This window comes from Rhipicephalus microplus, chromosome 1, assembly GCF_043290135.1.
Source record: "Rhipicephalus microplus isolate Deutch F79 chromosome 1, USDA_Rmic, whole genome shotgun sequence".
Lineage (NCBI taxonomy): Eukaryota > Metazoa > Arthropoda > Arachnida > Ixodida > Ixodidae > Rhipicephalus > Rhipicephalus microplus.
This window is the reverse complement of record NC_134700.1, coordinates 149,880,101-149,895,881: the sequence shown is the minus strand read 5'-3', so window position 1 is coordinate 149,895,881 and position 15,781 is coordinate 149,880,101.

Here is a 15,781-nt window from a genome sequence, read left to right as displayed (position 1 = left end):
AGATAGAGAAATGGAAGAATCTGAGAATATGAACTTGTGTATTGGCTGGTTCGTATAATGGTATCAAATGAGGTCGGCATGAGAAATTGGTTGTTCAAATTGTAAGTGTTTGTTGAAGGTACACTCATATTTAACACATGAAATTTGATCGTCAAAGGATGGAACCGAGCAACTGTTACCTCGATTAGTAGAAGTTACCCTGAATAGAATTCAGAAACGGGCAACTTGGTCCTCGTTCATTTTGCACTGTTTTGCTTATACCTCCCTTGAGTAGATGGTTGCAAGTTTAACACGTGCGCGAGGAGAGTCAGGCTACATGAATTATGTAGCAGGTGGCGCACGCAAATGTTTATATTTTTTCTCCGCACTGTCGTTGCTCGCGCGGCACCCAGCCTTAAAAAGTGGTAATTAAAACGGCGGCCCTATACTTATTAGCGAAAATTGCTGTGCTACAGTCTTTATAGTTACTGTCGAGACATACGAGTGTGTTGAGGATTGTTTATGGCTGTAGCTATAAATACAGTTGTTATAGAAAAACCAACAAAAAAAAGTAAAAAAAGTAAAACAGGAGTGGGCTGACAACAGTTACCTTTCTGCCCATTAGGAAAGGAGGAATGCAAATAGAAATCGAACGCAGGAAGACTAAGTGGAAATACAATACAAATTGATAAAGTACACCAACATAATGAACGTACGAATCCCAGTAATTATCTGCATAATTGGAAAGCCATGTTATTTATTGACGAAAAGTTAGAAGAACGCTATAGGTGTGGTCGCGTCGAGGGACAACGTATTCGAAATTGAAAAAAATTATCTAGAATGCAACACTATGTCGAAGCAGACTGCATTCTTTTAGTAGCAAAGTTTGCAGCCTACAGATTTAGGGACACTTTAAAATAAGGCGTATTGTCGGAGCAGCCACAATAAGCGCACGGCGGGATATTCACAGCATTCGCACGTTCCTGCCACTATGAAAGCTCACCGACCGAGACAGCACCAATGTTTAACTTCGCCTACCGCGCTCTAGCGCCTACAGTGGAATGTAGAAGAAAGGAAGTACAAACCGCCGATGGTTGCAGACAATAAGGGGTCAACGGGCGGTACTCGAGGGTCTTTCGCGGGCTCGTCCGCTTGCCAAACGTCGGTAAGGTTTCCCGCCTTATGGATCATGCCGACCATGATTCCCTGCAGCACTTTGGCCACAGCCACGGCAATCTTCGGGGATTCCCAGCTCACTTGCGCCACACCCTTCTCGATGGTGTAGACGCTGTCATTGTCCCTGGAGGGGGAGGAAAATTAGTGGCACCATGTAATTTTTAGTTAGAAAAAGTGACAAATATCGGATGTGAAAACTTTTATTTATATTTACTTTATTGCACATGCTCACCTAGCATAGGACAAGCTTAAAAAAATAATTTTGGAAATATTGAATAACGACAAGTACAGATAGTAAGAATTTAGTGGTCACTTGGCAGCATTGTTTCCTGCTAAGCAAGGTATATTGAAATGACTACAATAGTGGCTAACGTGCTCCTAAAGTCAAATGTGTTGACTTTTTATAAATGTCTCACGGCAACCTCCGAGTAATCGTTGATTTTCATGTTCAGTCGAGAATGCAGTGCATCGCTACTAATACTAAGAGTACGATCGATTTATCAGAAAAAGTAAGGGAGGGGGGGGGAGAAGAGGGTCTTTCACAAAATTAAGGCTTCCACGATTATTTAAAGCACATCAGCTTACGACGTGCAATGTTAACAGCTAGTGGTCGTCCTTGCCGTAAGATATCCGTTGAATATCCGGTAATATCCATAAAACAGTCAGCCAAACTTTGTAGTTTTTTGTAATGTTCCGCTTTTCTGTAGTGCTCCGAATCAGTGGATTGACCTAGGTAAAAAATACAAACTTCAAGGAGGCATGCGGCCTGATCAGGCAATTTCGCCAGTGAGATAATTCTTGACAATGAGGCTACTCAAGTTTAATATTTTTTTTAAACTTAAGAAAAGCTGTGGAAAGAGCTCAAAATGTTTAGGAGGCTGTTTCTCTTTCTTTTTGAACAGTGCTCGACATTTCATTTATTCATTTCATTGATTGACTTAATGAAAAGCACTGCATGGAGAGACTGATTGGGCGTGAGCAATACTAAAAAAACAAAAACACTAGCACCAACGTGTTAAAGAAACGCTATTAAGTGCAATCAAAGCTATTCACAAAATAATAATTGATGAAGTATAACGTCCCAAAACCATAACATGATTATCAGAGACGCCGTAGCGGAGATCTCAAGGAAATTCCGACCACCTGGAGTTCTTTAACATGCCCCTAAATCGAAGCACACGAGCTTCTGGTACCTTCGCCTCCAGCGAAAATGCAGTCGCCGGATCCGGTTCGATCCCGCGACCTTCCGGTCAGCAGTTTAACACCCTAACCGCTGACTACTCGGTGTGGCCCACATTCAGAAAACGAAAGGTGACGAAATATGTACAAATGTGACGTAAGTAACACAAGGTATATATGTTAAGGCAGTCAAAAAAAAAAAAAAACTACGACACTTTGCTCGTGCTGGAACCTTTCTGTAACATCGCTGAGAAAATTACCACTCAAGAATTTTCAGACTAGGGAGAAATGAGTCCTCGTTCTCCTGAAAAAGAAAGATCAAATAATGACTCGAACAGACATCGCGTAGTAGTCTTGCCTTGTTCTTTCGATGGTCACATTTCGTTCGAGATAAGGCATACCTTGCGAAATTTGAAGCGTTGATCGAAATCAGGGATGCCCACCTGTTCTCGTGGAACGAGTGGTGGAGCATGAGGAAGAGCGCGCACATCTCGCTCTCGGTGAGGATGGTCTTGTTGAAAGTCATTGGTTGCTCTCCCAAGCCCCGAGGCCACGGGCTCAGCCAAGACTCCAAGGTCATTTGCTCACTCAGGTCTCGGCCAATCTTGTTGCCGTCGGCAAGGTCATAGTCACTCTCTGTGAACCTGCAACATTTTACAAAAAAGGAAATACCATGATTGTATAAGTAAGAACGCTGCAGGGCACTCTAAAGCAAGGTATATTCTTCTAGAAGAAAGCAGGACAAAAAGTGGAATTTTATGCGAAAGCGCAATCACTTTTTTTCAACCTTGGTTTCAGTACACTTAAAATGGAAGAAATAAAGCTCGAGCTTTTGCTAAGTCAGCCTGACAAAAAATGTGTGCCGTTTATCATCCAAAATGACAACGAAGAAATATATTACTGAACATGGCTTAGGCGGACTGCTTTAAATATACAAGTCGAAACCACGTTGACGTCCCACGAGGACGACATGCCCATTATGATTGTAATGCGCGTACAATTCCTACAGTTCAAAGGACAGGGACAGCAATAAATGTTTTCCCAGCGATCTTCACGTTTTCATGGAAAAAGTAATCAAAACTACACAAGAAATACCCGATGCATAACTTCACGAATGAGGAATGATAGAAGAAAGTAATCCAAACAAACTGAACAAGACATCCGTTTGTCTGATCAGTACAGACAAAGCGCGTTTAGGACATCTGTCTCACGCAGCGCACTCTAAGATATTTGTGGTTTTACAATGTGATGCCGTGTGGAAGAGTATGCGTCGTTATGATTGACCTTGGCTTTTAGTCGAAGTGTATCATTCTGAAGAAAATGACAGGGTAATGAATGAAAACCATTGCATTATACATACAGACCAGCTTCACTACTTACCAATTGAGTAGTAGGGCGGCGATGTCAAATAGGTTCCTTTGGGGATACGCCGCCTCAATCTTCCTAACAAGCTCGACAAAGAAGCTCAGGCTCAGCGCGAAATAGTGGCCGTTTTCTGAATGGTTAGTGCCGTTCAGCTGAATATACTTCGAGCACTTAGCACTGAGTGCCCTCTGCAACAACTGCGGTGTGTCAGGAGAAGGTAAAGGAATGTTGATGCGCTCTTCAATCCCGGAGAAAAGTTTGTCCTGGCCAGAGTGGAAATCAACTGTGAGAACAAATAAAGGGGGAAAGGGGAAAAGAGAAAGCCAGAATGAGACTTTGAACTAAGTTGTAAGGAAAGGAGACTAACATTTTGTGCAACGCGGCTCTAGAATGGCCGTGATTAAGGCATTTTCTGTGCGAGAGATGAACGTTGAAAAGTGGAGCGAGCAACAGCATGCAAATTGGCAGCACAAAGATTACACCGAAGTATATTCTCGCCATTACACTTTATGTCGGTGGATTCTTTACACCTGTGGATTGAAATCACCAGCGTTCGGAAACATGACAAAAATATACTTACTCTCATAAGTGATCAGAATTTTCGTTTGGTCGGGAAGCTGGCAACCAGGGTCTAAAGGAAAAACAGAAGAATAACGCGCACACGTTACAAATCATACCTTAACCTCCGTGTAAAACTTCGTCCGCTCTCATATACGGCTATAAAATAAATGGTTGGCAACTACCTAATTACGCAAGTAGAAAATCGGGCGTGTAATTATATACATATATAGTCATTCAGTAGAGGGGTATAGGAATGTACGACGCTGTACACTAGGAAAGTAGTGTCGATGGTACAAACGGAGAGTTCTGGAAACTTGATATTGCCAGCAAAAATGCTATGCGCGTGAGTTTTCATGCAGAATGACTGGTACAGTCGCTCAGGTGAATTGTTACACGGGGAATTGCATAGCTAATACGTGAGAACATCATTGAAACTGATTCTTCCGCGAAGCTTCCTCAACAGCATGACACAGCGGTGAAGAATTGAGCAAGGACCATTTGGCGAAATGCTTGTGCTCTAGGCGCGACCAGGTAATCACAGATGCTTATGCAGACATACGCTGCAAGCAACAAAAATTATGGCATAACCATGAGATGAATAATTAAGGGTGGGCAAAGCAAGTGGTTTTGTTTGGTGTGGCTGTAAATCACCCGTCACATAGAGGTCTTCACATGTAAACGAGTGCCATGCGTCGTAAAGTTATACACAAGGTTTGTTGGTCATAAGTAGTATTTTGTGTGCTGTTGTGAATTTCAATTTGCCTTCGTTATTGCGGCTTTGTGATATCGTCCAAATCTATCCTGAAGTTGGCGTAGACGAAATCGGTGTACGTTCCCCTGGTGGTTCTCGGTTAATTACAGCCCCGCGAAATGCCTCGTAGAGCATATTGAGACGTCACCTACTGCAGAAGACAGCCGTTATGTGTGATACCATCGTCATCAGCGTCATGATCATCGTTGTGGCGTATAGTGGGCACCTTGCATGTGCTGTGCTGAATGGCAGAAAGATAATGTGTGGCCTGAAACGTAATTGTTCTTCGTCATAGTCATCATCAGTGGCGGCTACGGCGTGGCAGAGGACAGGCCTCGTTCACAAGCTGCTTCTCATCCAAAATAAAAAAAAGGGTCCTTTGACTTCTTTCAAGCAGTCCTGACATGCTGCGTATATGACTTTTCTTACAAAAGCAAGTTAACTCTCTTGTGGGTAAAACGACAGTCAGAAGAAGGTATAGTGACCCTCATAAGAGAATGGACGTATCTCTATAAGAAGAGTCATGTACGTGGCACGTCAGGACTACCGGAAAGGAGTCAAATAACTTCTTTTGTTTCTTAGAGGGTGCAAACAGTGTATGAATATGCGGTCATGATGCTCGCTTAAGTAATATTTGATGGATGCAGCATAGTCACTCACCCGCGCACTCCAAGAAAGGATCACCTGCTTTTCTTGGTAACGCCGTAACGGAAAATTGCAGTGAGTGACAGCTTGAAGATTCTTCGCTAGCGCATACTTTCCTCACGCTGTAGCGAATGGCTTTCACTGCAAGACAAAACATTATGCGGAGAACTGTCAAAATGGGCATGCATGCACACACAGTAGCTTCTTATCAAAATGTCTAAAACATAGTAATGTAAAAGACGTGGCTTGTACATGACTCTCTGGTGTATGTGAACGATACCCAATACGCAGGAAGTTCCTGGTTTATGTTATTATAAACCTATTTACGCGGTTCTGGTGGAATCCTATTTGCTAGAGGAGCCACGTTCTTTGTTTTTTTAATTTTTTCAAATTATAATTATGGCTGAATGGCGCTGTTACATGGCGCAAAGTGTTTTTTTATGTTGATAGCAATTTTAAATGGTTCTACTCTATGCAGCGCATAGCTTTTGCTGTTACATAAAATAGGGGTGAGAGGGCGGGATGACTCACCCCCGTATTCACAAACGCTCCTCGACTCGACTTTCACCCTTCACTTGACAGAGTTGTGCACTGCGCTGCTGCTCGGCTGAAATGACGCGGCGCTACTCAAGAATAGAAGCAAATTATCACTTATATGCAGTGACTTTCCCTGCCTACAGATGGCTCTCCCATCGGCTTTCTCAACTTAAGGTTGAGCGTTGAGTGAAGGGGTGTTCTAGAATACGGGGGTTAGACGGTGTCGCTGGAGGCAGGTGGTGTGAAAGCCGCACGAACTTTACCTGCGGTCCCATTGAGAGGCACTGAGGATAAACACTCTCGTCGTGGTGGTCCAGTGATTACGGTGTTTGACTGTTGACCGGAACCTCGCGGGATGAAATTTCGGTCTCTCCGGCTGGCATCTTGGACCAAGGCAAAATACCGGCGGTCAGTGTGCTTATATGCTCTCGAACTTCGAAGATTCTCAGGTGGTTGAAATTTGTGAAGCCTTCCACTACGATGTTTCCATTTGATATCGTGGTTTCGGGGTTTAGAATTCTAATAATGATTACCATTACCAGAAAACGAACCCATCACTGCTGTCGTCAAAACTTAAAAGTGTATCGACGAATGCTTGACTCCAAAAGTGTGCTTATGAGTCTTGATCAAAGTGCAATTTGTAGTTGACGCTTCTAGGTAACTAAGCATGAATGGGAAATGGATGGAGAAGCCGGGCGCGAGCAACCTCATGCACGTGAAATGACAAGTCTCAAGACTACGAATGGGATGAAAAATATTGTTAGGAAGAACTCCCACGCCCAACTAGATTTATTTCTCTCTATTCGTCTCCTTTTTGTTTCATTTTAAACTCACCTCTTGTAGTTTCACGAAGCTATGCATCTACTGACCCAACACTGCCTATTTTAACTTCATGCACCTCGTAAATCAGGCCTATACTTTTAAACACGTAAGTGCGAAACCGCAACGATGGTCCAGTAGCTATGGCACTGCAGGCTGCTGACCAGCAGGTCGCGGGATCGAATCCAGGTGGCGGCGGCCACATTTTCGATGAAGGCAGACATGCTTGATGCCCGTGTGTGTAGATTAAGGCTCACGTTAAAGAACTCCGGGTGGTCGAAATGCCATCAGCTTGAAGCTTGTCGCGCACATCTTACCTTTGCTTCCCGTTTCCTGGCAAAGCTCGCTGTACGTTGCCACTTTGGTGCCATTCGAATCGAAGCGGACAAGGCAGACTTTAATCGGCAGGTGGAATGATTCAAACTGCGGAAGAAATAATGAAAGAGAAAAATAAAGACAAACAAGCAAGACACCCAGATCCCCTGTTTGTTAGTTCAGGTTAGGCACTATTTTGCGAAGTGGCCTTAATTTTTATTTCTACCCACACCGAATGCCATATGCGCGTACGTTTTTGTATGCATAATATTTTTGGTTGTTCAGCTTTCACACGAGTTTGCCTCAATAAAAGCTCTTCTAAAGTGGTAGATGATTTAGGTGATTTCATTAACGTCAGTTGACATTAACTCCTCAACTCCGTCCTTGGCCATCACCGGAACATCGCTCCCATCCACTGCGTATATGCTAGAGAAATGAACGGAGCTCATAGCCCCCAAGCACATGCCGAAACAAATCAATTTACAGACACTCCGTCCTCTGTCTTGAGTATCTCAACTTCCCTTGTCGAATAGAAATGTGTGTTAGGTGGTTAGGCTCTGTTGCCTTGAACCAAAGGAGAACAACAATAATAAATGTACTACACAAAGAAAGAACGCAGTCAAAACGGAGAAAAATGCCTCCGGAAGAAATAAGACGACAAAAACAAAGAAAAAACTGAAGGAGGCAGCTCGAAGTGTCTGAATGATCTTAATGGGCACAACTCTATAGCAGTCGGTAAAAAGACGGCAATCTTACTGTAATATTCACTACTCGAGGAACGTCGTTGAATTGTCCTGGATACACGGCCCAGTGCCGAACTGTTAGCGGTGCTTGGAAGTCCTCTACGGTGTCTGAAGCACGCCCGACTGATGAACGCTGACATTCGTGACACAAGATGGCCATCGGAGCTGCAGAAAAATCAAGGCAGCGCGACGCCATCACTTCAAAACTCTTATACTGAAGGGCGTGCTGTGTTGAGGCGGTTGTCATAAAGGAATAAGGCACCGGTTGGATCGATCAATGGAAACGAAATGTGTTGCACGGGACGTCTGAACAGGAACAAAGGACTTATTTAGACACTTACTCCTGTACAGAACAACTGTGCAGCACAGAGGAAACCACAGTCTGAATAGATACATGGTTCATACTGATGCTGTCTAGCTGTACAGAATCATACGGCGCAGAACGTATTGAACTATGCCTGAATAACATTCCTCCACCTACTTAAAAACACAGAGTGTGCGTGTTTGTAAGAGGTATCTGGGACGGCTTTATGCTCTCCCATCAGATACAGAGTACCTAGTACTCTGAATCGTTAACAACTTCTTCTAAACACACAGAACAGACGCCCGTAATCGCGGATACGAAAAGTATATAAGAGAAAGGGCAAACGGTGATAAGTGCGTATATTTTCCAATAAGAATGGCAAAATACAGCTTTACGCTTAAGTGGTCAGCATTGATCATTGGCGTTTTTCTCCTTCGTTGCACGTTTCTAGCGTTTACGTTTAAAACCTGCCTCTTATAAAGAAACTCTTGAAAATGAACGCAGGTAACTTAGGAACATTAGGCTTTTAAACTAGGTGGCTAATTTGAGAAGCCAACCGGTGCTCCACATTCAGTTCGCTGCTTTCTAAACGGAAGCTTACTCTCAGTACTACCAGCCATCATCATGCAGCCCAGAAGGCAAAGCACCACCAAATTGAAAGCAAGAAGTAATAATTTCAATGCATCGGTAATACGTGGTATATGCAGGAGGAACCAATGTTCACATCAAATGCCAGCACATGCTTTAGCGTTTCTATTATGGTACAGAAATATGCATCCTTTCTTAAAAAAATGTCCAAGTGGTAACTCAGTTCTACATTTCAAGCGTCAAAGATAACGTCTTCATGAAAGGATTTCGTACATTGTGGCCATAGTTTTGAGAGGTCGATTTACTTATCTCCTTGTTCATAATTTATTTTCCACTCAAGGCTAATCGTGCACGGAATCCCTATTACTTATAGAATGTGTAGACAATAGGCCACACGTTTTAAGCTTATATGGAACATTCTGTTTGACCCGAATAAACGCGCACCTCGGCAAACCTCTTCAGTGAGCTCGCGTGCAATTCGCCTGAGCAGGACGTCGTCCATTGAGTTCGGAATGACCACGACGGAGTCGCGGGGCCCGTGCTTGAAAGCGCGCAAGATGTCTGTCCTCGGCCCCACTGTGAAGATCTTCAGATCTGTGAGGGCGGTAAAGAAGTCATCAGAGCTAAAAAAGGGCGCCGAAAAATCGTACTCGCAATGCAACATTTAGGAACAGGCAGTATTTTTGATGCCAGCTAGGCATTCGTTATAGCACTGTAATAGGCTATGCCCCTTAAATGGTCTTTTTACATACATACATACATACATACATACATACATACATACATACATACATACATACAGACATACATACATACATACATACATACATGCATACATACATACATACATACATACATACATACATACATACATACATACATACATACATACATACATACATACATACATACATACATACATACATACATACATACATACATACATACATACATACATACATACATACATACATACAAGCATACATACATACATACATACATACATACATACATACAGACATAAAGATAGATAGATAGATGAAAACGCTGAGTGTGATTTGATTCACACAGAAATTTTTCGCATTTAGAATGCCTTTTAGCACCCGAATCATGCAGTCATTCTACTATATATATATATATATATATATATATATATATATATATCTATCTATCTATCTATCTATCTATCTATCTATCTATCTATCTATCTATCTATCTATCTATCTATCTATCTATCTATCTATCTATCTATATATATATATATATATATATATATATATATATATATATATATATATATATTTAAAGTATTCCAGTGGTGGCGCGTATGATGGGTCAGCCAGTATAATACTTACCTTCATGCTTTTCTCGTAGGTGTTGTACCACTGTGTGCACGTCTTCGAGACTTGCTCGGAAGGAACTGAACTTGAAGTAGACCACGACCTGCGGGCAAGGCAGCTTCGTATGAGAACTCCAAAGATTAGTGTTCGTTCAGGTATCACTTGTTTTGCCTTCTTTTCGGTACCATGGCTTTGCAATGCGCTGTTACCACCTGAAGAGGCTGAAGTATATATAGCATCCGCTAATTTTATAGTTTTCATAGTGGTACAGGAAGGCGTGAGAAACATTGTGGCGTGACGACTTTTCATACACTTAATGCAGTCCTTGATTTAAAACACGAGCAGATACATGCGGGTAGCAATATCTACTTTGTTTCTACACTCACTGTTACAAGACGCGATGAAAAACGTGAAGAGATAACTTTCGCCGCCTTGATTGTGCGCTGTGCTGCGACAAACAACCGAAAAAAAGTAAACAGTTTTCTTCAATGCTATTGAGCAGTCATTGGAAGTTGAACGTAGCGGTGAATGACGATCATGTACACCATGTATCCGAAGGTGGATTCACAAATCCGTTTTGTCATTAAGTTACTTCCCCTAATTGCCTAGATTCGTTGATTATGATATGTTTGACAACCAAAATTTTCACTATCTTACGAGCGATTCTGATCAACAAATATTAACGCGACAGCGTTAAGGAGCTAACCGATCAGGACGTCTTGAGGGGCTAGTTGGTTCATTCTATTCAGGTAAAAATTGCGCTGAAATAGAAAGGACACCACAAAGAAGGAACACTTAAACAGATCGAGCGCAATCTGTTGCGCTCGATCTGTTTAAGTGTTCCTTCTTTGTGGTGTCCTTTCTATTTCAGCGCAATTTTTACCTGAATAGTTAAGGAGCTCATTTCGCAGAAATTCTGGCATCGGTGTCAGCTTCGGCGTCGTTGGTTTTGAGCGAAAAACCATCTTCTTGTGCATGACCAGAAATTCGAAAAAGACGCAAACAAAATGAAAAACGAATAATAAAAATAGCTGGCTTGGAGTGACAACCAAACCCGGGTCGGTTACGTGGAAAGCGGGTGTTTTAACACACAGTCACGCGTCTGCTTGTGAACAAAGTGAAAATAAATTATTCTGCTTGAAAATGCAGTGAAAGTAACTTCTATACTTTGCCACGGTGTAAAAACAGTTAGCTGCTGACACAAGCCACTTTGCGTTAGGACTGGGCACGGGCAGATTGTGTTCGTCGATCACCTTGAGCCACGAGTGAGTGTTGTCGCACGAATTAAGATGGCGCTACTGTATGGGGCGCTAGGTATGTGCATGGCCGGTGTACGTTATTGAATTCACGCACAAAAGAACTTCTTTTGTGCGCATGAGATTTAGTGAATTAGAAATGCATAGCTCTGTGCCTGTGAGCAGCTGCCAGTGCATTTGTTTTGCTGATTCCCCTTGGTGATTCAGTGGATGTATAACTGGACGCTGCATATCGCTCCGAGTATGCGCCAGCGGCCTTAGCACTGGCTGCAACTCAAAATGGTCAAGTGGTGCTTTTACCCGAATTACAACACGTCGGGGTATCGGACTTGTACGGAGAGTGGGTAGTTTTTCAAGGCTCCGTGTAAACTAGGGCGCTAATATATGTGGCGACGGGTAGTTCCGAGAGCTGACAGTGCCTTGCAGCCTACTGACCATGTGTGAGCGAAGCATTTTCCGGAAGAAGCGACCCCTGCCACATGTCAAGCAGAATACCAGGGAAATGTCCTGTTCAATGCACACACCACACAAAAAACCCCTCTCTCACTCGATTGCTGTACCTGACATTTTACCAGGGATGCCCAAAATACATGAGCATACAGCAAAAAAAAAAAAAGAAAAACAGGAACTTTCTACGAGAACAGCTGGCTCCACTGCCGACTTCTGGAAAGCAATGGGGGCCAAAAGGTTCAACTGCATCAGAAGTACCTCGCATGTCCGCTGAGAATACGCTTTATTTTTTTTTTTTTTGCACGTGGAGGCAACGACTCCACAGCATGGCGATGATGATTCGAAAGGTACGCATATAAAAGACAGCGCTTCGACTTCAGCAGCGACAGGTCACCTCCACGTGAATAGAAGGATACTTCTCAACACGACTCTGATAGTGTGGACCTATGCGCTACGGAATAAGTTCCTAATCACGCTGGAAATGTATATATTTTGTTTTGAATTCAGTACTCATATTCAGAAAAAGTTAAATGTAAAATAATCAGTCAACAGGTATTCATGTACATACAATTTCTGTGATGCAACTGTGTTGTAAAGACAATCGACTTTCTTGGGATACTCGGACGCAAAAATTTCGGTCTACCTGTCTGTAGACTTGTCTGTTTGCTCCCCGGAGCGGCTGGTATTTTTGCCTTTAATTCAGTTAGCATTTTATTCTAAAATCCAACCGCAAACGCCGCGCCCACCAATACTGCTCTAGTTTCAGCGTCAATACTTGTGCTTGATATCAATTAAAAAACAAATGATGCGCATATCTGAAACAGGACGTCAACACGCCAATATACTGTGGCGTATTTCTTTATACTTCTATAGTCATACACGTTTAATTGTTAGGAACATAGTGTTCATTACACTAAGCTCACGATGCAACGATATGCAAGAAAAGGCGGGTGTTTCTTGCGCTTGGTTAAGACGATACGGTAGCGGCACCTACCCGCTGCGCGCATAGAGGCACTTTAACTCAACGCATCCAGAATCCCATCCACCGAATTTCTCGCGCCGAAAATCAAATAATTGTTCCATTAACTCTATGCAGGTGGAAGCCTATCGTCATTCGACGATATTTGCAGTAAAAATGCAGCTACGGGGCCACCTTTTTTTTACGTTCCCTAAATTCACGTGACTATTATTAGTTGGCTCGGCTTGATGTCATCATGCCAGATTTTTCTCGTTTTTGGTTGTCTCTAGCGCTTTATCTTCACCGTCTCGCAACATTGAAAGTGCCCTTCCGAACATGCTACTCACGGCACAACACCGTTTTTTAAGGCGAAGGCCTAAGATAACCTTAGATGGCTCACAAAATGCAAAATATGATTGTCGGCGTCCAGCGTTGGTAGCGTCAGGGACGAGCTGCCCAAAATATACTCATTTAAGAAGTGCGCTCACTTTCACTGTCTGATAAGCACTTCATAAAGTTCAAGTGCGCGCGGCCTAATGCAAAGTATGAATGACGACACTGGCTCGCCAGCCCCGACATTAGTGCGGTACGGGTTAACCTAGGGTCGACCTTCGGGAACCTATGAAGTATCTTCCCACCATATATCAAGCTGCTTACAATGCCAGAGGCCAAAATGGGCTCATCTGCGGGACGCTGACAATTGACGCTGCGGGTAGCGTGTCGATTTAGGGTCTTAATTGAACGTACGCGTAAAAGTTTCGTGATGGATTTGTTGAAAGCTTTCTGAAAAAGTTTTCCTTCATTTTGCTGAGCAACCAGAATGCGACACACACACACACACACACACACACACACACACACACACACACACACACACACACACACACACACACACACACACACACACACACACACACACACACACACACACACACACACACACACACACACACACACACACACACACACAATACGAAGGCGAACGAATACGAAGGCGAACGTTGCCGTGATGAGTCAGCACTACTAATGAGTAGCAATAAACTATTAATATTTATAATTCAGTGCCGCAGGATAAAGCGCTGTCCAGAAAACGCCTTTATGCCTAGGCAATCAAATGGAAACTCGAACGCTTGCTCAAGATACAAAAATACTCGCATGGAGTGAAGGCGAGAGAAGTTGAGAGGCTGGAATATAGAATACCATTAAAACGACTTGTATTCTACAATTGTGAGCCAAAATATAGTATATAATTCGCAAGGTATTGAACTGACGTCAAGCAAAGCAACCCGGATGGACATAGTTTCGAAGTTCCTGAGGAACACTTTATGTAGCTGGACAATCCATTTATACATATGAGCTGCTCGGCGTAGCATATACTCGCAGTCTCTTGTTTCTTTTACCGTACTAGTAATACAAATGCGCCATATAACTATATGACAGGAATCATTCGTAAGAATTGCAAATCAATTATTGAAATATCGCGACTGATAAATGGAGGCGAGACTTCGAAGAAGCCCTGCAAGAGTTCTGCCCTAGCAGTCCCGTACGCCTTTTGTCATTCGCTTTATTAACAACCAGCTTATGCTACGGCCTTATAGATATCAATCACTGAATGAAGTTGTGGCGAAGCAATTCAAAGCAGTCACTGCATTTTGTCTCTTTTTTTCCTCATACCTTTGATGGAGACAGTGGATAGCTGAGCTGTCCTCGTGGTCTGAGTTTATCCCAAGTCTTGTGCACTGCTCGCCATATGTCCACTTCCGTGCACTGCGAGCAGCCTATAAGCGAATGGTGTAAGTACGGAACATGTCACTACACGCCCACTCACATAGCGCATTGAGAGCTTATTTAGCAAACAATAAACTGTCTTGTGGGCATTGAGTTTTCCCAAAGAGACACCAGGGGCTTCACAAGCAGTTGCCTTTCCTAAGTGCTGCTTGCCATAAGCGGGTCAGTTTTGGTAATGATACATTGACCACCATACTGGCTGAAGTGTTGTCCTAAGAGTATTTCTTTTGCGTATGAAATATTCTGATCGATCAGGCCCGTGTTCTGTGGAAATACGGGCGCAGATTTTCTTATGCCGCCAAGTTGGTTTGCTGGTTATAATTCTTGACTTCTGACCCCAATGTCACGGTGTCAAATCCTGGCCGCTGCGGCCACATTTTGATAAGGGTGAAGTCTTAGAGGCCCTTGTACTTTGATTTGGGTGCATGCAAAAGAACTCCAGGTGGTCAATATTTGCAGAGCCTTCTACTAAGGCGTCCCGAATAATTATGTCGTGGTCTTGACACGCAATACCGCCACATATATCATAAGATTTTGTTATGCAATTCCCGTTGCATGACACTTAGGGAGCTGTGAAGCACAAAGTTAGTACATCAGGCTAATTGATCCATTGTAGTGGCAACTGCAATTCGTTGGCGATGATTTCGCCTGGAAATGCTTGGCTTAAATAAATGAATGCTGCGATGATTGGTGGGTATATGGTCCGTGCGTGAAGGTTTCCTATTCGAGCTATTGTCATTTCGCAAAAAACGCTGCTCTTGAGCGAGTGAAAACGTTGACGCAGCCATCTATCCTCTCCCCTCCTTCACACACGACGACCCAGCTGGTCATGTAAAGCCAAATTTATTAACGTAGCTGAGAGTTCACGCCAAGTATAGTTTCACTTTCGTACGCAAACACTTCAGCGGTTTCGTGACACGCACATTAGATGAGCTGATATCACACAATTATTTAGCAATACTATAGCTATGGTCTCTAATGACAACACCTTCAAGCACGACTGATCCGACTCATCTTATTTCATTTA